Here is a 25,754-nt window from a genome sequence, read left to right as displayed (position 1 = left end):
TAATGTGCCAAAAATATTTTGGCATTGCTGACACAATGCTTTCATGCAAATCTTATTTCACGTTCGCTTTGTTAACTAACGTTTCGGATAGTTGTATTATTTAATTAGTATTTATTACTCATTTGAATCATCAGTGAATCATCAGTGAATCATTGTATAAACTATTTTATAAAATAATAATTAAAATATTATAAACATATTTCAAATTTGGAAATATGTATCTCAAATTTATATTAAAATTATAAATAAATTTCTCAAAAACATCTTTTACTTTTTAATTTGTTCCATTTCCCCCATCTTAAACAAAAACAAAGCGCGAGAGGATACTTTCACACAATTAGATGAAAAATACTTTTCTCGTTAGATCGAGCGGATTTCACGGCGATATGAATTACAGGGCGCATCGTTAACACGTACATCTGTAAATAACGCGGGGGAGTTTGCAAACGGCTTGTGTAAGAAGTTGAAAAGTGCGCTCGACAAAGTATCGTTCGGTTCGAGAAGCCCGCAAGAAGAGGAAGAGAGGCAGCGGTAGCAGCAGCAGCAGCAGCCGATCATCGTCATAGTTGTATCAGTAGCGACGATGCTACGCGACGCGACGCCTTTTTGCTCGCGAGCATTTTGCATACTTAAAAAGTTTGAACTTCGCTTTATAACGAGCTTAAAGTCCGCGTACGGTTAACAAGGAATGATTTACCGCGTTTCTCGCCATATGGCACGTCCCGGGCCCGCACGCACACAACGCGCGATGCGTGCGTACGTAATCGACCAGGCCGAAGCGAGCGACTGAATAAATCACTGCCGTGCGGCCTAATATAATCGCGCCTAATAAAGTTGGCAGCCACTAAATTTTCTTAACTCGACCGTCCTCCCTCCCGATCAGTCCAGTCGACCGACCGCCAACGATTTAACGACATAATCTGTCTCCGAGAGGATTGTCTATCGCGATAAACGCGCGCAAATGTCATCGTCCGAGCTCGTCTCGCTCCAAGTCTCGAGCGATTCGGATCGAGAAGCGCGTCGAAGGCTCGCTCGTTTGGACGCTGTACCAGAAAAATAACGAGATGATTAGATAGCTAACGAGAAGGCAGAAATTATGCATCGAGACGAAAAATCAATTAGAAGGTTAAACTGGTTAAAGTACAGACTAAATGAAGAAACGACAAATGGCAAGATGTATTCGATCATTTTTATATTTACGGAATTAAATCTACATTTTTTGAATAATAATTAACTGTATATTAATGTGAATGTATAAAATTTAATTTTTATTTTTAATTATTATTTTTAATAACAAAATTTTTTAATTTTTATTATTTTTAATAACAAAATTCATTTTATGATTCATAACATCAAATATATAAATATAAAGTGCAATATCGAAGTGTCGCGATATTTTCGCCGAGAAAGGCATCGGTGCAAAATTCACGAGACCTAACGTCGTATGTCCATCTATCATTCAATTTCTGGAATATCCTGTGTTCTTTTCGCGCGGGTTTCTAGCATTTTGCATGTTCTTTTCTCCTCCCTTTGTCGAAAAAGGAGCAAAAATGGGTCTGTGTGCCGAAAGGGACGGGCACGCAGACTCATTTTTGATCTTTCTTACTCTTCTTTGTGCCAATATCCTGTGTTTCAGTCTCCATAGAAACCTTTAAAGATTACCGTAACCAATGTGATATTTCACGCCGTCGTGTCTAGCCCACTATAGAATTTGACCTAGTGACCGGTCGTCGTGAAAGATTCACGATTCTTTTTACGCTTCATTATCTATGTTTTATCCTATATACGTCGTGTATAATTGTTACGCGTACGAAATGGTAACTGGAACTACTGGGTGGCACGATAGAAGCCGAAATACGTCGATCGTGCGAAAATTCGAGATATCCTATTCGAAATTCATATTCGTTCACTCGTTCGGGTCGGCAGCTAACTCGGTCGTGTGTATTTACGTGGGAGATTTACGCCGCACTATCGATCCCCACTCGCCTATATCTTCGATGCATTAACGTTGAAGTTGCTGATGAACGCAGCGGCGGATTGACCTGTGAGCTCCTTTCCTACCGCTTGGCAACCTCCGCATACAGCAGTATGATTACGTTTCCCGTCATTTTAATCAACCAGGATCAATTTACGTTCAGCAATAATTTATCAGCCTTCCAAAGTCGGATTATAAATAAATATCTAATTTGTTATTTTTTTAAATAAAATTTTCTCATTTGTTTTTTACCTTATTCTTTTATATTTTATATTAAATTTGCATACTGATCTTTATTTTTTTCTTATATTGACAGCTCTTTCATTATTCCTTTTCAAATTTACGTTCCTGCAATGTTATAACCAACTTTGACATCACGAAATAGCATTAATCGAATTTGCTAATTACTCACAATATTTGCCATTACTTGAAAACCAAATTCTGGAACAACTCTCGAAGATCCGAAATCTTGATTTGCTCTTTATGTTTACTCTACAAGAACTTGTGGCAAATCTCGAATTTTCACATTTCACGTATATCAATCTCTAGCGTGATTTCTAATTAATTTCTAGTTTATAAATGATCATCAAGTTAATTTAATTTAAAAAACAATGCAAATTGAAAACTAATATAATTTATAGAAATTAATATAAACCTTGCTTTAATATTTATTTATAAACTTTTTCTTTTTTTAAAGATCCTGAAAAGATCCTAAAAAGCGATAAAATGAAATACAATAATTGTCGCTACACAATTTCCATCAAGCTTGTCGCTTATCGATTTGTCCCGCTTTATAAAATCGACACATTCTGATCTTGCGGCTATCTTTTCCAGCTCTGCAAATTTGCCGGAGAACCGTGTACCATACGATTTGCGATATCAAACGAAATAGTCGGGAAGGGATTTTCGAAGCGTCGACGTGAAATATACGACGTGTACAGGCAGAAATGTATGGGGGTTTCGTATACCCTCTTGATTCAGACACGATGATTCTTGCATTTCATTTTGCAGCGACGCGAAAATCGCGCGTATTGGCAACCTGAAAGATTTATCGAGCACGAAGCGGGCACCCGATATCGATAAATTATTGGGATTGTATTTGGCATCGGCGTAAATAGATTAGTAAATTACCGCGATCGTTGCAGTAATGATTACAGCGGTTTGGCAAGCAGCAACATTTTAGCATCGCAACGGGATTGGCGATTAATTGACCTCTGTTAAGCCAACAGAATCAAATAAGCAAAATCAAATCAAACCTATCAAACTATTTAGTACCTATTTTGTACTAATTTGTACCACTAATAATAATTTTGTACCTTGTGCAATTTTGAAAAAAACTGTGACACTGCCACCTTAATATTAAGCCAGCAGGACCACAATAAAAAAAAAGAAAAAAAGAAAATCAAGTACAGAAATATAACGGACTGAATTTGTAGTAATTTGTACCATTAATAATAATTTTGTAACCTGTGCAATTTCGAAAAAAACCATAACACTGTCACCTTAATATTAAGCCAGCAGGACCACAATAAAAAAAAAAGAAAAGAAAAAAAGAAAATCAAGTACAGAAATACACTAAACTGAATTTGTACTAATTTGTACCATCAAAAAAGATTTAATATATTCATCCCTTCTGCTTCAAACAACCCCCAATTGAATTTAGCCCTATCAGTCTCAAGAGTAAAGTACTCGTTCCCATTAGCAGAATCAATCGCTACTTGCACATTCGACGTAGCATAATTTGTACTATCAAAATATAAAGTTTTAGATTTTGTACCCTCGCCGATTATTCAAAAACTACCCTCTCATCAGTCTCAACAATAAATATAAAGTTTCAATTTTTATACCGTATTGTTCTTTTTTAATATTACATTCAGCAATAAAACTTATTCTTTTTTATGATTCTGTATATAAAATATCGAATAAGTATATTTATATTTTGATAATACAAATTATGCCACATCGAATGCACAAGTAGCGATTGATTCTGATAATGGAAACGAGTACTTTACTTTTGAGACTGATGAGGGTCGGAGGTAGTTTTTGAATAATCGGCGAGGGTACAAAATCTAAAACTCTATATTTTGATAGTACAAATTATGCCACGTCGAATGCGCAAGTAGCGATTGATTCTGCTAATGGGAACGAGTACTTTACTCTTGAGACTGATGAGGATCGGGGGTAGTTTTTGAATAATCGGCGAAGGTACAAAATCTACAACTTTATATTTTGGTAGTACAAATTATGCCACATCGAATGTACAAGTAGCGATTGATTCTGCTAATGGGAACGAGTACTTTATTCTTAAGACTGATAGGGCTAAATTCACTTGGGGGTTGTTTGAAGCAGAAGGGATGAATATATTAAGTTTTTTTTTGATGGTACAAATTAGTACAAATTCAGTTTAGTGTATTTCTGTGCTTGATTTTCTTTTTTTCTTTTTTTTTTTATTGTGGTCCTGCTGGCTTAATATTAAGGTGACAGTGTTATGGTTTTTTTCGAAATTGCACAGGTTACAAAATTATTATTAATGGTACAAATTAGTACAAATTCAGTCCGTTATATTTCTGTACTTGATTTTCTTTTTTTCTTTTTTTTTATTGTGGTCCTGCTGACTTAATATTAAGGTGGCAGTGTCATGATTTTTTTCGAAATTGCACAGGGTACAAAATTATTATTAGTGGTACAAATTAGTACAAAATAGGTACTAAATAATTTGATAGGTTTGATTTGATTTTGCTAATTTGGTCCTGCTAGCTTAACAGAGGTGATTAATTGAACGCGCCATCGCATAAAGATGATCAAAGATCGAGCTTCGCGCTCCTCTCCCTCGCTTACGTAACTGACGTAACTTTCAATACGAGAAGAATACGAATAATAGCATTCAGCCTTTAGTGCTTGTTCGATACGCGAGAAAAATCGATCTGAAAGTATAATTTATGGAAAGTTCGAGCCGCGCGCGACCGTACGCGATAAATTCCTGAAAAATTTCCGTCCTACCTCCTCGTTTCTTCTAAGGATTCCCTCGCTTTTTCTCGCGCGATCCTACATTCTTACACGTATTTCCAGCGATTTCCATCACTTCCGCGCCGCTTGCTCGCTCGTGTCTGTTCCAGCTTCAATTTGTGATGTCCGCGTCGAATTTGACGAATGTCGAAATCCAAGAGATCTCTCCTTCTCTCTCCCTCTCTATTCCCCTCGAGCTCCTGCCTTTCGCGTCTCTTTGCTCGCTTATGGAAACAATGTTTCGCTTCACTTGCGGCTACTTAATCTCTCTCGTTAATTTTGTACTACGATGTAATACTCTCTACGAGCGTAATCGTGTAACTCGCCTGCCGCATTCTTTCTCTGTCCCTCTCTCTCTCTCTCTCTCTCTTCCTCTGTCCTCGTCTCTCTCATCGGAACAATCTTCCCGCGAGCATCGAAGCGTGCGATTACGTTTCACTTCGTTCTTCGCGTATTCCGCATAGCGCAGAGGTGCGTTTATGCTGTGCGGATGAGCAGACCCGTGTGAACGAACTCGGTGTGAACGGAATTTTGAAATTGTGTATTCAAGAGTGACCGTACCTCCAGCCAGCATAAATCCATCGGATTCATAGGATTCTGATGCGGATTGAACAATTCAAGTTTTGACATTTTACTACACTGATATTTTACTACACTAATTGTAATATTTATTTAATAAATGTAATATATATAGTGTTTGAAATATTTAATACCTTATCACACTATGCCTTGCAATAGAAATTTAAACAAAATCTCATATTAAAAGGCAAATAAACAAAAAGTTTTTAAATATTTTATTGAAAAGTAATAACGCGGAAAAAAGAAGGAAATAATTCTACTTAATTTTTTATTTGAAAAACACCAATCTTCTTTGTCAACGTAAATCTGATCAATTCGGAATAATTATTTATCTTTCAAACGTCTTGTATCGTTAAAAATTTTTATCCGCTGTAAAACTATGAGAGAAAAAGTATATAAAGCAAGAGTAAGTAAATATACGATAGAAATTGCGAGGAAAAAATATCGATATCACTTCAATTAGTCGAAATTAATCAAGAAAATGATATGAAATTCAATATTAAATTCAATTTTTCGAACGAAGAAAAAGGAGAGAGATTTACATTGACGAAGATGATCAGCATTTTTTAAAATGGAAGGTTTTAATTTTATTTTTTAATCTAACTTATGTGATATTTTTATCTTACAAATTACACTGTGAAATAAATTGAAAATATGAAAAATTTAAACGCACGCAGATTTTGGACATGCGCGATGACGCGAGACCTCGAAACTAGAATGGATTAGATCAATAATATCCACTTTGAATGTGAAACTTTACTTAAGGCGTGTCTTACAAATTACTAGCTTAATCCACTCTCGAGTTATCGGGTGCTCGAACTTGCCCTAAAATTTTTATGCTGTGGGTAGTTGCGTCGACGTACAGTCACGGTATCGTTCAATACCTTTGAGAGATCCTTCCGGAGATGAGATAGTCACGATCCGTCGTGAAATTTAAAGAAGCTCCGGCGTAGAGAAGCAGGAATATAAGGGAATCGAGCTCTGGAAAGTTTCTCATTGACGAATCGCGCCGTCAAGCGTAATCGCAAACGGTAGTTTACCCACGCTGACAATTGATTAGACTCGGGATAATACAGAGTCGGGCATCGAGAGAGAGAGAGAAAGAGGGACGGTCTCCATCCCGATCGCTACGACTCGACTGCGCCGCGCAAATAATTACGTTTTCTCTCATCCCGCATCAATTCGACGTAGTGCCACTTCGTCGTAATTCGTTTCCTACTTTCGTCCTTCTCGCGAATACTTCTTCAGCGCGCGTGTCCTTATTCCTTCCCTCTCTCTCTCTCTCTCTCCCTCTCATTATCTACCGGACCGATCGCGCCAAGAGAAAGAAAGAGAGAGAAGCGTACGATGCATTTTATCGCGACTGCAAAATTTGATGAAGTCACAGAGAGGGAAAAAAGCCCGTATCAGCATCGAGCGTAATTTAAAGAGGTCAGACTACGCCTGCTTTGTGCATCCGCTGAACGTAATTCTTTATTAAATATTTCCGCCTATATCGCGGGATTTGCACTCGACGGAGCGGTTGGACTTGGCATTTTCTTTTCGGAGCGCTGATATTACTTGTTTGTTTCTGTATGTGTAGTATTCAGTTCCCAAAAATTTTATGTCAGTAGCTTCATGTAAGTAGTGCCGTGGGAGCGATTATACTTTATAGCTTATTGCAAAATCGATAGCGTGCTCTCGTCGGGAGAGAAACTATTTTCCCGGTTTACAACTTCAAGAAATGGTTTCGTGCATTATTTTTGAAATACCGCACATCCACATTTCCGCATTAGTATAAGGATTTAGTTATTTAGTATGTTAAGCGTTACGCAGAGCGCTATTGTACAGAGGGCATATCATTATATCATTACTATTATATCAGTATTATTATGCCATTGTATACTGTTGTAAAAATTGGTGAATACAGGGAATAAAAATGCTCGAGGTCTTGTCCGACTCCACGTCGCTATCGCAGCTTTAACAGCGAGCGAAAATAACTAGAGGAACGATTTCCGCGCTTTTTAACGCAAGCGTGGGCTTCGCGTAAAGAGGTATATCGCTTCGAGCGAAACGATTTTATCCGTTCTTGCAGATTCAAAGGCAAAAATATCGAGAATTTTCTGAACTTTGACGTGGCTCGCTCATAAGACGCAAATCGCTCGCTCATGCGAGAATCATCGCGTTTTTCCTTTTGATAAAGGCCAGGATTTTTAATACTCGTCGCGCCGCCACCCACATTCTACGTCTACCTGCTACCCATATGAAAATGCGGCTGTACGGATCAAGCGCGAAGACCACTTGACACTAATCACGATACGTGACCATCAAAGGCCGCGGTGGATCCTGGAGTGGACTATTCAGTCGCAAAAGGAAATACAATCAAAGAGAGAGCAATTAAAAACCAACGAGTCTCCCCATCTACATTTTTTCTCGTTTTCTCTATCTCTATTTCTGCCTCTCTCTCCGTCCCTCTCTCGCTATCTGCGTCTGTCCATCTATCTATCTACCTGTCCATCTCTATCTCTCTCGTTTCCTACGTCTACCCTTTCGTTGGCCTTTCAGACCTTTGCATCGTCCCTCAATCAAGGTACCCAGGCGCGCACACAGGTGCGCGTGTACAAGTGCATATACGTGAATGTCTATGTGTGTACACAACCCGTCGGGATCCTTCCCTTGTTAGAAGTCATTTCAAACATTTGCTATATCATGATCGCTCGCTCGGTGCTCGACCGGTGCGAGCGTTTCTTGCTCGCGGTCCCCCGAGCTACGAGAAAAGACGTCCGGTCGTCGGAACGAGACTTCGATGGTCCCTCGACACGAATTAAAGACCCATTCGCAGCGCTATACGCTAAGGCTCCGTCTGCTTCTTCTTGCTCGTCGTCGTTTCTACGTATGCGGTATGCATGGTGATGGACTAACGAGCGTCCCGAGTCGTTTTAGAAATACGACGAATCATTTGGAATATTAGTCACAAGTGGGATTTCTCGAAAAGTCTCGAGCACACTCGTTTTGAAAATTTCATAGATAAGAACACGCGATAGCGCTCGAATTAAATCGACATTAAAATTATCTCTCGTGTAACTTAATCACAGATAGCATCATGAACTTTCACTATACTTAGCGTTAATTGTGTTCTAAAATTCCTCGGATCAATTAAGAGATTTTTGACATTGAAATAATTATTGAAACATTTATCAATTTTTGCTCGAGGAAATTTTTACGTTAAATATTGTTCTCGCGTATAATTACGATAATTTATCGTGTCCGATCAAGACGGTAATAAATTTGCTCGGATATACATTTGCGTGTAACGTAATGGCGACCTTGCGCTTGACAGCTGTCAAACGCCTACTTGAGTAATTCGATTGATATTATACAATTAATTTCATTGGTAAAATTAATATAATCGCATTCTTCTTTAATTAATATATTAATAGTTTCATAGAGGCTAATACCTCAAGACTCGAGACTCTAAAGATTCCAAACTTTTAGGTTTCTTAATGCATTTTTCGGGAAGATTCTCAAAAGAATTTCCAGCTGTCAGAAATATTCAAAGCAATAATTCTAAACACCATAATCACTAAATCGCTTGAGCATCGTTTGTAAGAAAGAAATTAGAGTTACTACTAGAGGTATGCGTCAGTATCCAGGCGGTTTTTCTCGAGGGAGATGTTCGATGTATTTTTCAGATTATCCGGATTCCCCCGTCCTCCCTCCCTCACCCTTTCGGTCCGCGGCTCTTCTTGAATATAAAAGGGACCTACAGGTGAAAGTGTACCCGATACCGCGCCAGCTTAGTCATCCTAGACGTGTCGTCAGGCCTCGAGTAGGTAGAACAATGCCGGGCTCCATGCGTCACCCTCTTGTCTCCTCGTTGCTGTCTCTTGAAATAAACGCACTAGGAGCTTTACGTTAAGAAGAGCGATTAGCGTCGTTTGCCCCTTCGTCGCCACTTATTCACTATCCTAAAGTAAGGTATTTTAAAACTAACTGCAGCGTTAATAACCTGAATGATTCTATACAAGAGTCTAATTTACTTTTCTAAAAACTTGACAGAAGTTATCCTTAATTTTTGAGAATTTTAAAAAAGTATTAAATTTTTTCTTCTTTAAGAGAAATTGTGTATTGCAATAAACAATTCAATTATTAGCTACAAGTAATCTCGAAATATTATTTCCATTCTCTAAAATATTTTCTCTCTGCAAATTGTACCATTATTTTAAATCTAGACACTTTATAATTATATGTTTTTCTACTCATATTTAATAAAATTTCATTTGATTAAAAATAGAAAGATTATTTTTAAATTAAAAAATTAGTTTTTCTTCTGAGATCGAAAGAAATAAAATTTAAGTTAAAAAGTTATATTTTTAAATCTTATGCAAATACTCAGGTTTACTTTAATTAAAAGTATCATCTCTTTCTCTTTTCCTCTCTCTTTCTCTTTCTGTATGTATATGCATGTCGTGTTGTAGGCGAACATGACAGAGAATCCTCTCGAGATTTGCAAAGAGACTCGCGAGCTGAGGAGCTAATCGCGTATCTATCTCGTTCCTTGCCATGTCATGTTGAGATGACAAACACCCCATGTAATTTATCGCACCGTTTACATAATCGAAGAAGCTGTTGTTGAGCGAAACGTGTACATTCGCTCAGGGGGATGCGTATTTTGTCGCGGTTTGAGAATGCATTCTACATACAAAAGCGAGAGAAAGAGAGAGAGGAAGTGAATAACTGTTGGTAGAGAATTATTTTTCCCAAAATGTGGGAATAAAACATCGAATACCTATTCTATTTTTGAAAAGAGCGACTGTATTATTCAACTATTCATGGATGGGATATGCATGTATCCTATATTATTCGACAAATAGTATAATTGTATATTATCATATTTTCTTTTATAATAATGACAAATTATATATTAAAATATGTCATCAATAATAGTGGTAGAAATGTTTTAAAAAAACAAGATATATTCGAAAATGAAAATATTTAAAGGATGTTTCATAAGATCTATTTCAATAATTTTTACTAGTATTTTTCAATATTAAAGATAATTTTTTCTTAACGAAACTTTTCAATCATGTTTTGCAACCATTTTAAAATTTTTAATATTAAATAACACTAAATTAAACATTTTAAGTTTTAATCCAGATTCTAAAATAAATTTGATTCAAAAATAATTAAGAAAAATAACTCGGCAAATTATCTATTTTTAAACATGTAGAATTTAAATCTTAAAAATCTTACACACATTTTTTTATATTAAATATTACTTTAATTACATGTCCTTTAAATTTTCATAAAAAGAAAGTCAATTTTAGTCAAAGTCATTAAAGAGAATATAAAATCTTGTATTGTCATAGTAAGTGTATATACCTTTAGCCTGTATACGAAAGGCAGTTAAAAGTTTTGAACAAACAGCTTGATTATCAAACAACGTTTCGCAAAGGTCCTTCGTTAATGAATCCAAACGACCCGTCATATAATTGCTACGCTGCTGAGGTAACGGACTATAATCGATTCAATAATGTAGGGTGTGCTGTCTTTGACTTCAAAGGCTAATTAATTTCCGAGATGATGATAAACACTACATTAACCACTTCCACAGTCATGAAGAAAGCACAACCATGTATGAATTCATATATGCATCCATAGCGCATTTCTGAGTATTAAGGTAGTTTATGACAAAAATAAAAAAAAAATAAACGTTTATCTCACAAATGTGCAACGCTAGTTGTTTTATTATAGATTGATTTATGTGCGGATTTTCGGCGAGCTCATTGGACATTTGCCGGGGATTCCTATAAATTATAGACTGGATATTCGATACGAGTGCCAAGGATATTCATCATAGTTTTATATCTCTTTTGTAAAATATAAGTGAACTTAATTTTATCTAATTTTAAAAATAGATAGTAGATTATTTTCTTATTTCTGTAGTATTAGAAAAAAAAACATACAAGGATTTTTTAAAATTTTTTTATCTAAAAGCAATTTGCACTTGCATCGTTTTGCAAATTTTGTTTATGAAATTATAAGCCTTTTAAAAAAATCTCAATTCTTGATTGGTGAATCTTACCGTGACACGACACGTAATTGAAGTAATATTCTTCAAATATCGGCGATATCGATCGAAAAATCTCCGAGAAAAATATCGCTATTGTGCCAGAAAAGAACTTATAATGAGCGCGCAATTTAGAAACGTTAATAAATGGACGGCGGTGTAAATATTGGGTTAAAGTCGGCAGAGTTTCGAATTCGATTTCTCGAATCTATATCGCGCGGATTGCGTTTAAAATTGATAGCCCGATCAACGCGACGGCGCCTCCTACAATTGAATCTTCTGATAAATTTCCCATCTATCTCGACACTCGCAACTTGAACGGCACCGGTACCAACCACCTCCACCAACCGCGCGCCAGAACGCTCGAGTCAAATAATTTCTCGAATTTAATGTCGTCGATAAATCAATCGTCGTTCTCGCCCGCGACGCAATTGTCTTTGACAATTGTATTCGCGACTACAATACCGCGTTAGCACGCCCGAACTGTTGCACGTCAATTTGAAAATTTTACTTGTCAGGCCAACAATTCTCCGATGATCCGGTCTGGAAGGGAAGCCATTTTTTAGCATCTGTATTAAATCTCCACGTTCTCGCGCTTGTTTTCAGTTACCTTCCATCTATCTCGCATCGAATTAAACTTGCTTCGCTCACGTAACAACTTTGGCGAGCAACTTGATGAAGGAAACAAAACGATAGATATCGCGCAAATAATGGTGCCGTGAGTAAAAATATAAAAATTTTCTATTAACAATTTTTTAATTTTTTAATTTAATTGAAATATATAGGTAAGAGTATTACTTGTGAGGTCTCGTGAGAAGAATTTTTTAAAAATTTTAAAAAAATATATATTCCACACACGCATTTATTATTCATAATCAAGATAATAAATTTATCAACACAATGAATAATCATATATTCAACGTTTGAATAATAAATGACTCGTTTTTTACTTAGGATAAAAAGGAGCACTTTTGAAGCGGATTTGCGTACCGCGAGTTAATTTCGAAAATAACTCGTGATAGTTACGCCCCGACGGGCACGTGGGAGGCGAACGTTCAATATTTAAATGTTTAGCTTGACTTGCCGAGCTCTGGGCTTTATCGTGAATCAAAAGCCAACAGAAAAAGAGAGCGCTGGCTCAAGCGCGTTACAATACTCTTGTCCATCCTCGCGGATGAAAATGTTCTCTCTCTGTCTTTCACACCGCGTTCAAACTCCGAGGGCCGGTAGTCGTTTTTTGTATCCTATGCATGTATATCGAAAGCGCACCGCAGGATCCATCCAGGAGATGCGCCTCCAGAAAAGAGACGTGCTCAAGGTACAATATAAAATCAACCGTTCATTTAAATATAAACGAGTCGCGTTGGACACATACGTTTCGGATGAACACGTTAGTCCTCCCCTCTAATTCACGATCTCTTTCCTCGGTACGTATCAAGCGACGATACAATGCCAAGGCGTTGTGTATAGTACGATATACCATATTTACATATCTTGATACATGCATACATACGCATGAGAAAAATCGATGGCAGCCATGATGGCCAATCGGAAAGCGGAAGGCAGGCCCTACGCATGTTCCACGTGTACACATCGCCCCAAATACATGTGCGTGCACGTAGGGTGACCCGGACTAATCGAAAAGCATTCTAAAAGAAGACGTAAGAATATGAGATGTTATAAAGACCGCTAATCGTTCCTCCTCTCGTGGAATGTAAAAGTTTTGAATGACCAACAGTTAATGTAACTTGTATTTGTATCATTGGAATGCACATAAAATTCAAGTTATGAGCGAATAATGGACGTTTTTCTGAAAATAAAATATCTAATTTTACGAGTCGAAGATAGAATCGGTATCTCGTATTTCTATCTCTTCTCTCTTCCGTTATATGATATATTCCTTGATTACTTTTTCTATAGCGAGGAACATCGAGGAGAATCACATCATTATTTGTCAAATCTTTTTCCAATTTCCAAATTTCCATTCCCTGGTCGATCGACCTCGAATGTGAAGTTCCTCTGTGATAAGGTCGATCAACCTCGAATGCGAAGTTCCTCTGTGATAAGATTTGCTTCGACTCAATTTAGAAATAAAGTTTGGTTGATCGGGCGAAATATTTTTAATTTAAAAAATAAATTTAATTTAATCTAAAAAATCGCTTATGATTTTTAGCGTCATTTAAAATATTACAAGAAAGTATTACGAAAACCCAATTCGATATTGATTAAATGCTAAAGGAAAATGCATGTGAAACACCTTATATTAAATCGTCCACTGACCACCTCGCTCACGTTACGAGCCTATTCGACGCGCGTTAAACAGTTCGTCGAAAAAGGCACCTACTCAAGTCCATCTCCCTCTCTCTCTTTCCCTCCTCTGGCTTTTATCGGCTTCTGTCGTCGCACCGTAAAACCGTAAATTCTCCTCGCGTTTCATTCGGAGGAATAATGAATCGCTTGTTTCTGAGAAAGGCGATACACGCGTGAGGGAATAGGGCAGGAGACCGAGAGAAAGAAAGCCCAGAGTTTATCGTAAACGACCAATTTTATTCTCACCACGAGAGCTATTCGTCGCACGAGGACGAGGCGTAAAGACGTCTAGACATTATTATTTAGGGGGGAATCGAACCGTGCCGAGAGAAGCTTGCGGCTATCTCGCGGGAGATACCCGATAGAATGAAAGGGGAGAGCGTGTATAGTTGATATCGATGCTTAACACCGGGAACGATCGCTAGTTATCGCCCACCAAGTCGGAACATCGATGTTAAAGCTTGATATTGAAATATCTTGATTTCGCTACCTCTAGTGTTTTCTAACTCGCTTCTGCGTTACCTTAAGCGTAGTTTTACAAAACTCGTAACATTGGACGATATAATTGGAGGATATTAAATTATCATTACACGTCAATTTAATCCATAGCAAATTTTGATTGATGCTAATAAATCGATGGCATTAATTGAGAACATTGTAATTTCTGAGCGTTTTCGATTATGCAATATTATTTTCCAATATTGTTTTATTTTTCAGCAGCGTATTTAAAATTGTATTATTTAATTTATGTAGTTTACATTTATTTAACATTTTATATTAATTATTTCATATTAATTTTATATCAATCTTAAATATTTAATGAAAATCTTTTGAAAAAAAACTTGTACAAATAAAAAAATGTTTGGGAAAATATTAAAATTTGATAATTACAATATTCTTCATTAATATCGTTGCAATGACGTTATATTAAGAATAAAAATTAAAAAGTTAATACGAACCGAAGCAGCAGAAGATGATTGAATGCTATGTGAATATCCCAATCCACGTGAAAGACCAACACCTAAAACAAAAAATATTGCAAACATTATAGAAACAAAAACGTTGAAAGACTGTATCCTATCAATCCTGCTCAATAATAAGAAAATGCGAAGATTGAACGATTCTTTGATACGAAATAGGTGCTTAGGTCGAAACGGAATGTTACCCTAATGGATGATAAAACACCGATATCTTTTCCCATCTGCCATTTGACTATCTATTCTCTTGTATTATACCCCGTTCTTACAGCCGATAATATCATGGGGCAAAGCCCATCGTGTCTCTCATGAATCGACCATCGAGCGTCGGTTTGCCGTTTTCGAAATATCGAACGTTCAGTGGAAGGTCATCCCTATACCATTTCCGACGTACCGCTCGGTATCGTTAAGAAAATGATAGTTCCCGGCGCGAATCGGCGGGAAAAATGGAACAGCAGGTGCCCGTGCCGGCTACGCAAGCAATCTGTCAGTAGGTGGAACCGTGTAATGACGTAGCGCCGATTCTTATGTGCGCGTTGCGTGCAACGTTCCCTGGACGATCTAAGCTTTCGGCGTCCTCCCGGTGACGTAATAATTAGGGGAGGGAGGCGAATGCAAAATAAGCTGCACTTTTTACCATCAACGCGTTTAACATTCATTAATATTTACTAGGTCCAATTTTTCATTCAAATCAAAATTATATACGCAACTTTACGAGAAAGAAACATATGTGCATTTACGTGTCAAGGGGAAGAAATGTGAAAAAAGATGCAACTAAATAGCTGAATAATTTTAAAATGTTATCTCTGAAATTGTTGACACGTGATATGCTGGATGATTTTATTAATTGCGTCCCAATGTGCCAAAAAAGATTGCGGTATAAAGGAGAATATATTGTATAAAAGGAATATTAACAGATCCTGTATAAAGAGTTAAATGTTAAACATGTTCCGAACCACTTAGTTACGCTGTCGTTTCCCCTCCTCGCGTGCAGATTAAAGCGCGCAAGGCGGACCCTGTTACATTCTTTTTTTGTTCCGTCATATTAAAAAAACAAAGGCAAGACGCGTATAAATTTCGGCCTAATTTCCAGGGATCTCGAGAGACTTACGATCATGCAAATTCCGCGAGACTGTTCGTGCTCGAAGGTCGGCCTTCGTTTCTTCGAAGATTTTTCTCGTCTCCCTACCAACGTTTCGTATATAAGACGACACAAGGCGTCGGTATTGAGGAAAAAAACTATGTCGGCACTTTTTTCACGCCGGTTAGGCTTAGTCGGGACAATCGGTTTTCCGGTGGAAATCCTTGACACCGATCGTGATTTGCCTGGCGCGCTCCAAGATCGACAATGGGTCGTTTCAAGATCGAAAAGTATCTCGGTATGAAAATCCGCAGTTTTGTGCTAAAGCCGCTTAAAATTCCTCTCCAAACTAGTATACACAAGTGGGAGAAAAAAGAATAATCTCACCACTGTGCTTCGGACCTATGAATTATTCACGATTGTTATAAAATAAAAAAAAAAAAGAAACACCGAGTGCTCGTCTCGCACCGCAAAATTCGCTAAATAAATAATATTCACGAGATGAATGAAGCTGTATAAAATGTAAAACGTAATGCAAAATATTTATTCTCCTCCGCGTAAACAATCAAAGTAAGAGGGATATCAAATGATGATTAAAACCGGTTTTATTTTACAACAATCAATATTATTTTATGAATTGGATCAACTGCAAGTTTCCATTTTTAAATGGAAAAGTTTGAATAAACACCAAAACTATACGCGTTTAATTTTATAATATTAACGCACAAAATATAATGGTGTATTTTTATTAACATCTCTCTCATATGGTGTATTTTAAATTAACATCTCTCTCAAATTAATTGAAATTATTTAGAATGACATAAAATAACGGATGTAAATAAATTTCTCTGTCACAGAGAGAGAGGAACTTTATTCCTTATTTTTAATTTTGTAGGTCAAAAATGTTGCTTATTCATAGTATGTCTTTACATTTTGTATAAGAAAATGTATTCTTCAAATGTATCTTTTTAAACAAACATTGCTTATCACAAATATTACGTATTAATTTAAATTTTTCCAAATTCTATAATCGTAAAAATATGTCATATATATATTTTATATCAATGATTTTTCTTTTATCAGTATCTTATACATCGATAACATATAAAACATTCATTATTTTACTTCCAATTCCTAAACATGGCATTAATAATTAAATGCATTAATTCTAATTAATATGTAAATGATTACGATATAATCAGATGTATAAATGATTACGAGAAATTACAATCGGTGATATTACATACATATACCGTACACAATCAGTAATATATTATCAATGATAATGTTGCATATTAATGCCGCCAATAACAGTGTTCTGGCAAATGCGGGTCTCTCGTAACGGATCGATTCGAATTGCTCTTATAAAATCGAGAACCGATTGAAAACATGTTGGGTCTCTTGGATAGTGAAGAGGAGATTATCGTTGCGACCAAATCCCCGCCCCCCATCGAGGAACGGCATCTATGATGGTGTGTGACCGCTATTATTGCGGTCTCCGACAACCGTCACGCGTACCTACGCGCGTAACGATCGTAGGATACTTCCGGAAGAGAAGGAAAACTCGGGCAGAGTAATAATCCCGTTGAAAACTACGCAATTACGGTAATGCGTTGCAAAGACGGAGACGCGGGAGAAATGGAAATACGGAGAAAGAGAAAGAGAAAGAAAGGCAAGTTTGTAATTCCCGGAGCGGGTGTGGCGTGTATACAGGTAGCTTTAAAGGAAATTAAGAAATTGAAAAATATCGAGAAAATACGGCAAATAAAATTATATGAAACATAATGCGAGTATTACTTTTCAAGAAGAGTAAGATCTGTCTAGATACCTCTTTTCAAATTTTTTACAGCGTTTAATTCTAATTCTTCGATAAATACGTTTGTATAAACAAACTTTAATTTTTTAGCGTAGAGACAATTTTCCTTTGCATCTAAGAAAGGAGAGATTAAAACCTTTTTTTTTCTCTACGATAAAATTCGACTCCAACACGTGACGTGTACCGGCGCTTTAAATTGAAACGTGAAAAATGTAAGTGACAGATTTAGCGGACTGTTTGCCGCTTCTCTGTTTCCGATGTGTGTGCACGTGTGCATAGATCCTTCCGCTTTCTCCGCGCGGCCGTGAAAAAGAAAGGACAAATGTCGCGTGCGAACGCGACACAACAAATTCCCTCGCTCGCGGGAGCCCGGCTCGGTTCTCTCGTTGCTTTCGAGTGAATTCTTGCCGCAACTGAATATTACATCGCGCCAGCAAAGTGCACGCGATTCGATGTCAAATTCCTCGCTCCCCCCTTTCCCTCCATGTACACGACACACACACACACACACACATACATACATATCCCGAGGCGTAACTTGTACGCAACCCGTGCAACTCGACGCCCAGCGCGCAAACTTAAGAGCAGCTAATGTTTGCGTAGTCGCGGGAATTAAGGATACGCCTTACACTCTTCTTCTTTCAGCATAACTTGGCGTTGCACGTACCGGTGTTTATGCCCGATATTGCGGAAGTTGTGTCGTATAATAGCGCTTTAGTTTGATACTTTCCGCGCGTTGTATGTAATAATCTCTGTCTCCGTCTCTCTTTTTCCTTTCTCTATCTCTCGGTCCTCTTCTCTCCTCTCTTGCTCCAATTATTTCGCGAAGCGATAAAATTACAAAGTCGAGTGACCATCCAGCGGACGACTATCTTCCTTCACGTGGACGTATTTATGACCGCGATAGCGCAACATTGGTTCGAAACGAGCGGACCATGAATCCACCACCGCGAAATAATCATTTTCATCTGTCGTTTTTATTGTAAACTGCCGTTGCGCCAACTGTCGCAGATCGACATGCGGTGAGATAGTTTCCCAAACCACGATTGCCAATTTTTTGATTGTTGCGCGCTCACAAAGGGAGGTACTAGCTGTCGCTGATGACAGATACCGTTAAATCGAAAGGGCGGAAATATTCTCTACGGAGAAGTCAAAATGTGTCGGGTTTGGAATGGAGCGTTTTGCGTCGATCAATCTCGGAAATTTGTTCACCGACGTTTCGGAATAGCGGTCGCGTTAAAGTTTATTCGACTTTGGAAATGACATGTCGATTGGGCGGTGTTATGCAAAAATCAGTTAAATCACTCCCGGCCGCGTAGTTTTCGGTAAATGGAGTTTAAAATGCAGAATTGTGCGCGCTTTGGCGATCCAATTACGCGTGTAACTCATTTTAATAAATTTGGCCGATTATCATATTTTTGCATAACATTGTTCTCCCTTTCTCTCTCTCGCAATTATATTTAAAATTTGAATATCTTTTCAAGAGACATAATAAACTGCTCTTTCCACTCTATTAAACTGATTGAACAAAAGACACAAACTCATCTCCGCGGATAATCAATAAGAATAATGCAATTGCAAAAGACATTGTCGACAATATCAAACGCTTGCCCTGTTATACGAGACAGATAAATTGACGATAAATTTCCCGTATATGTAACGTATAAAAAATTGAGTAACCGCTAGAGAGTCTAACAACTAACTTTCTTGACTTGTGTGTCTATCTGATTGATCAGGCGTATACTATATCTTTTTTCACATGCAGAAACGATCGAAAGTTCAACGATCCGTAGTCGGAAAGTTCACTTCTTGGTTCACTTATCGTAGCACGTATGACATATGTAATGTACATTCGTATGCGAGTATTATTAGTAAAAGAATTTCTTGAAAACTGTCCGACATTTAACATAAAATATTTAATACAAAAGTTATTGCGAAAAGAAAACACACAATATGAACACATCATCATACATAAGGGTCACTGCCATTTTTCGATTTCCTTTTTCTCGACATGTCATTTTACGTAAAAGTTTTAACCCTTAACCTTTCCGTGACGGTAAAACTATTATCCCTCTATAGCGCAGCACTTACTCCATTCGAAGAATATTATTTTTTTTTATGTATAGAGTTTTGAAACGCATAACTTTGTCCCATCGTGTGAATTAACACATCTGTGCAAATTACTTATATAAATCGATCTAAATCGGACTGAAAAGTTCAAAAATTTTATCGAGTTGACAAGTCTTCTTTTAGTTTGACGTTTAATATCGCGTGTAACAAAACTGGATACTGTTGCTCGATCTTTCCGTTCTGTCCCATTCAATTTTACAAGATGCGCTCTTATGTCTCCTTCGTGAGCACGTGTCAATGTTACAATAATAAAATAATTATCGCGACAAAAAATTGTAATTCTAATTAAAATATCGCGTGTTTTAGAAGAACGCCGTTGATCGACCTCATCATTCCGGACATCACTTTACTTGGTAAGAATCTCAAGGGAGACGTGTCTGTCGACTTGTTCGTGACTGTTAGTTCTAGCCTAATGAAACCGATATCGCGCGGCACAACAAAAAGCACGCGGCCAGAAATCGATTAGCCCTGACAATTCTCGACTAACGGCGCGCATTTCTCGAGAGAAACTGCCCGAGAGAGAAGCAGAGAGAGAGGAGGGTAGCGAGAAGAATCGGAAGAGTCGGCGGAGCCGACGCTAGAAATTATTGTTGTGATTACACGTTCATGCGGGACCCGGGGTTCCGACCACAGGTATAAAGGAGGAAGAGACCGAAGAGACAGAAGGAACGGGAGAGAAAGAGAAAAAAAGGTCTTGTCCGAGGATACAATATCCTCGCGAAACGTGCCCGGATTTTATTGAGAAAAGACGAGAGACGAGAGTCGCGCGGAGGCGCCGCGCGACCTCCCGTGCGCTACTACGGTCCCGCAGGCCTTAATCTCGTCGATTATTTCGTTTGGGGATGCCGCCGACAGATGGTGGGTTCGAGAGAACGAGAGAGAATCAATTTCAGGGAATCAGCCCCCCGGGCTGCGTTCTGCTGCTCGCAGAAGAAGGGAACGGAAATACCGAGAAACGCCGAGGAGCAATAATCCTGTGCGTCCACATCGGCCATCTTGCCACCCCTCCTCCCCCTTCCTTCCCTTCTCTCTGGAACGAGAGAAAATTAAAAACTTAAATTGTCGATCGCAATATGCGACCGAAATCAATTTCGATTGGTGTTACCGCACTCGACATCGGCGGGTAAGGATTTGCGTAATTTGAAGGGAGAATCGAGAATTGATGAGGAAATCGCGCGGCATAACTCGAGTATATCGTGACAATATTGTTTGGTATGCCAAAAGTTTAATCTTCATGACACTAAGCTAAAAAAGAGTCTTTGTATTTTAAAAAATAATTTATATTTTATAAAATATAAATATATATTTATTTTTTTATAAAAAATAGAATTTTATATTTTATATTAAAGATAGAATTTTATATTTTATTTTAAATAATTTTACTTATATTTTATAAAATAATCTTACGATACTAAACTAAAAAAAGATGACAGATACTTGCACTTTGTATGAGAAATTATATTTCTCTCTCTCTCTCATGATATATACATATATTTTGTGTGTGTTTATAAACATATACATAAACACTATATACATTAAATCTTTTAAAATAAAATATTCTCTACGGAAGCATATTTGATCATCGAAGGATGTTCATCTTATGAGATCGTTTCACGAGACGAAAATCTTTACAATTCGAGATACATATTTCTCTCATATGCGATACTATTTAATATTTACCTTTGATTTAAAAAGCCTAACGTAGATATACGATAGCGCCGAAATCAAACATAGATACTATCGAAATTCGTTAAATATTTGCAGATTCAGGAACACGGCATTGTCTCGATTTCGCGACCCACTGTGGATTACACCGCGAGTATCGATTATTACATTAGTGTTCACCGGGGCGTATGAGCACCTGGTCCGTTTAAAATCAATTTTTCAAGTTGTCAGCATGCTTTTATCGAGGATATATTTACGAAGTTCGGGGAGGTTAAAGCGCTCACCCGTGAGCGCGCGCGCGTAACGAACGGTCGTTAATAAAGTTTCGGCGTTTCTCTCACTTTTTCACCGCTCGATAATTACGGCGATGCTTCTCCGACGTCGCAATCCGTGTCGAAATGTACGCCCGTGACGGGAATCCGCGTAAACGAGTGATTCACGGAGACACGGGCGGTTTTGGGTTTCATCCCAAAGTGATATCTCTCGTCCTGAAAATTGCACTCGTTATCCGGGAATTTCAAGATACGTAATACTACGTACCACGTAAATACTACACGCCCGAGATGGGGAGAGATGCATCGCGTTTGAATGGACATGCATGTGTACGTAAACGTGAGGCGTCTCCCTCATTCAGGCGCGGCTCGACGGAGTTAAAACCGTTTTACCAGAAGTGGCAGCGCGTGATTACGATGGTTATTCTTAGCTTCGAAGCTTTGATACACTAACTCATTCTTGCTTTTTCTCTCTTTCTCGCTCTCTCTCTCTCTCCGAATCCGTACACGTAACTAGGGCGCGTCTCCTCGTATTCGCTCAATGCGGGTGAAAATAACGGGCGCCGAGTCGAGTATTGGGAATGTGTCGTCTCTTGTTAAATTATAAGTTTCATCACGTGTCGCTTATCATCCACACCATCACGTAAAGCGCATTTTCGGCCGTCATTCAACGATATTTAAAAAGTCTCGTTTCACAAAAAACATTAACACGGTAGTGGAATATTAGATGGTGCGAATATATGATGTGAATTCATAATTGAGATGACATTATTGAATGACCACCCAACCGGAAGTGTGACTTTACGTGAAAAAAATAAATTTTTTAAAACGTTTACAAGAATAAAAAATTTTTTCCTTTTAAAAACTAAAAATTTAATATCTCTTGCTCTCTTTAAATAATTTTGAATTGTTGCAGCAGAAATACGAATAAAAAGTTTTAACTTTCTAAAATAATAAGACATAGTTGGTCATACTGAATAAAAATTCTTATTATATCGAAATTATATTATTATGTTTCATTTAATTTAAATAAAATTTTTATTCAAATGGAAAAAAAATATCGATACACGTAAGATAATAAAAACACACATGCAGTATAATAAAAAAAAATTTATCTTTGTTATGTAATAGATGAAAATAATGTAGTAACGTGTATAACAAAACTAGGTTTATACAATAGTTCTAGCAGAGAGTGCTTTCTGTGGCTATTTCTATAGACATTGGTTAAACAGTACAGTGATTACCCAACATATGATACTGCAATAAGCAAGTTTGTGCAAATTGTAAACCTGAATTATAAGCCAAGGGTTTTATCCACAAAATAACATACGTTTTGATGCGTTTTCACACAAAGCTGGAAATATTTGACAGATAAATTCTAACGATTATATGCGTAACTTACGACGATTGTATATTAAATTTAATACGCACAATGTAAAGTCTAAATATATTTTAATTTTAGAAGCACTTTTTTTTATATCTCTATTGAGGAAGAGCACAAGCGATAAAATTTAATTATTACAAGGAAACTGATTCCGTTTATTTTAATATAATTTTTCCAATCAAAATGGCAAACTCTGCTTGTTAGCGGTATCTCCTTGCACGTAATAAAAATAAGATGCCGGGAGGACCGACAATGCTCGGGGAATCCTCGAGAGGAGTATAAACGATAAGTGGCGAAGGTAAAATCGCCGAGAGGTTTTCAATATAATCATAAAAGTTTACTTTCGCTTTGACGTTGATGCGAGTGCTCATGACGTAGTAAAAGTCATTATAACTTGCCGGCAAACATCGTTGGGCGTTTATCTACAGTCGGGAAATGGACGTTTAATACCAGTTGTTTTTGGCGTAAGGATACGCGCGTTTCTCAGTTGTCGCATTTCTTTTCTGCGTGAGTCGAAATAAAATGTGCCGTATAAGAAAACCCCACGCAGAGCATGGATTCAAGTTTCAAATCTTTCATTTTCGAATTTTTGCTGAATGAAAAAAATTTAATTTTTTCGCAAACTGCGGGTGCTATATAAGTTTTTGAAGGAAATGCTTTGAACGATATCCAGAGCAGAAAGATTTAAATTTTTCACAATTTGTTTCAACAAGAATGTAAATACTTCTTAGATATCTTTCGCGAATTGTTGAATTTCAAAATTTAAATAAAAGAATTGTATATGATTGTAATTTTATATATTGTGCATTTACGTATCACTAAAGAGTACAGATACAACGAGATGTGTAAAAGATACTAATTACTTATCAATTGCATAAATATGTAAGATTTAACGTTGAGTAATAAAATGCATAATCGCAGGGAAAAATATTACAGTTAAATATTTAATTTGCAAATTTATGATATTCAATATCTCAATTTCAAGGATTCTTCGATTTGGGAGTATTATTAACTTTTAAAGGTCATTTTAACTTTATCGATGTTTTAATACAATATTCTAAAGGTATCTAAAGGTTAATCAATAAAAAAATAGTTAAAATTTATTTTTTAACTTTTATTATACTTTGATTATTTTCTACAGATGTCAAGCAATTGTAATAAATTTAATATAAAATACAAATTTTTGTAAATTTTCTCAAACACTGCTACAACTAGAATTACGACAAAACATTGTGATCCATGTAACCAGGAACAGAGTAAAAAAAATATGCGATCTACAAGAGTTAAGAATAAAATGATAAATGATTAAGTATAAAATAAGTAATTAATAAGAATAAATTATACGATTTGAACTTTTCTTCTATTAGCTGCCATGTAGAGTTACATAATTTCACTCTTAGAACCATTTTTATACATCCCCCCTCAGTAAAAGTAATAAATAATTAATCCTTTAAATGTCTCGTTTCTCGTACATTCATGTTAGAGTCGAGAGAATTAAAACGTCATTCGCGAGAAATATTTACCTAATCCGTTATCATTTTCCGCATGTAAAAGTATAAGCAAAGCTCTCGTATTTATACGACGTAAAAAAGTTACACAGAAAAAGAAAAGTGGAAAAATGCAAGAAGCCCTTTCCGACTTTTGAACTTTGAAATTACGTCCACTTCCGAGGCGTACACCGGCAACTTAGTCTGAATAAAAGAAAAATGTTGCAAAGTGTGCACGGATATTCAGAGATGTGTTTTGGAACTTATTTAGCGAGATCTCCACGATCAACTTTCGCACATTGCAAATATGAGAGATAGAAAGAGAGAAAAGAAAAGCGGGGAAGGGCAAGAGGGGGGGGGGGAAGGGAGAGATAAAGAGAGAGAGAAAGAGAGAAAGTCGCGTTCGATAAATTTGTTCGCGTTTACCGTTGGCAATTCCGTCGTGCACACCGTGGGGAGAGCAGTCCTTTATATTTATTTAAACAGAAAGTTAATAAACCTTCCTCCGTTTTCAGCCAGTTGGAACGTGGAGCTACTTCTCTTCGCCCCGCGCGATATTTAACACCGAAGTTTCCAGCCATGAAGTACGCAATTCCACTTTTGGTTATATTTGCGCCGCGAGTTTTCCGTAATCATAACGAAGTTCTCTCTCTCCGAGAGGAAAGTTATTTAATTCGATATCGGTAGAGAGTGGTTCTCTATCGGCGGCAATCTCCAATTCGTTAATTAACGAAACACCCAAGTACGTATGTATTTAAGTCTTCATATTTTTACCTCGTTCAGAAAGTTAATAAGTTATGCGTGCATCTCGACAATATATGCAAAATTGTTAGTCATTAATTAATTAAATATATTCAATAGATGCAACTTGTTAAATAATAATATATTTGCTCAAGTTCTTTCAGTTATATGTGAAAATATACATTAGGGATTTTGTAATTTTTACATGAAATTCTAAGCAAGAATTTACGACGGAATTAAATTTGATAACATTCGACATGTTGGTAGTCGGTGCGTTAAGGC

The 25,754-nt window shown here is 37.0% G+C and overlaps 1 protein-coding gene across 3 annotated transcripts in view; it reads right to left on the bottom strand.

Annotated features, from left to right (window-relative positions):
- Window positions 1–25,754, bottom strand: part of LOC145969870 (uncharacterized) — a 132,046-nt gene that overhangs the window by 68,560 nt on the left and 37,732 nt on the right. For 2 of the 3 annotated variants that reach the window (XM_083096165.1, XM_083096166.1), the window contains exon 2: window positions 14,879–14,940. The exons of the other annotated variant lie outside the window; for it this stretch is intronic. The gene's annotated coding sequence lies outside the window, so the exon portion shown is untranslated. The remainder of the gene's footprint in view (window positions 1–14,878; window positions 14,941–25,754) is intronic. 3 annotated transcript variants of the gene reach the window in all.

This window comes from Camponotus vicinus, unplaced genomic scaffold (genome assembly GCF_025532165.1).
Source record: "Camponotus vicinus isolate PSW18456_S1 unplaced genomic scaffold, iyCamVici1.0 SCAF_4, whole genome shotgun sequence".
Lineage (NCBI taxonomy): Eukaryota > Metazoa > Arthropoda > Insecta > Hymenoptera > Formicidae > Camponotus > Camponotus vicinus.
Note: the sequence above shows the minus strand (reverse complement) of the source record. Positions and strands in the feature narration are given on the sequence as shown.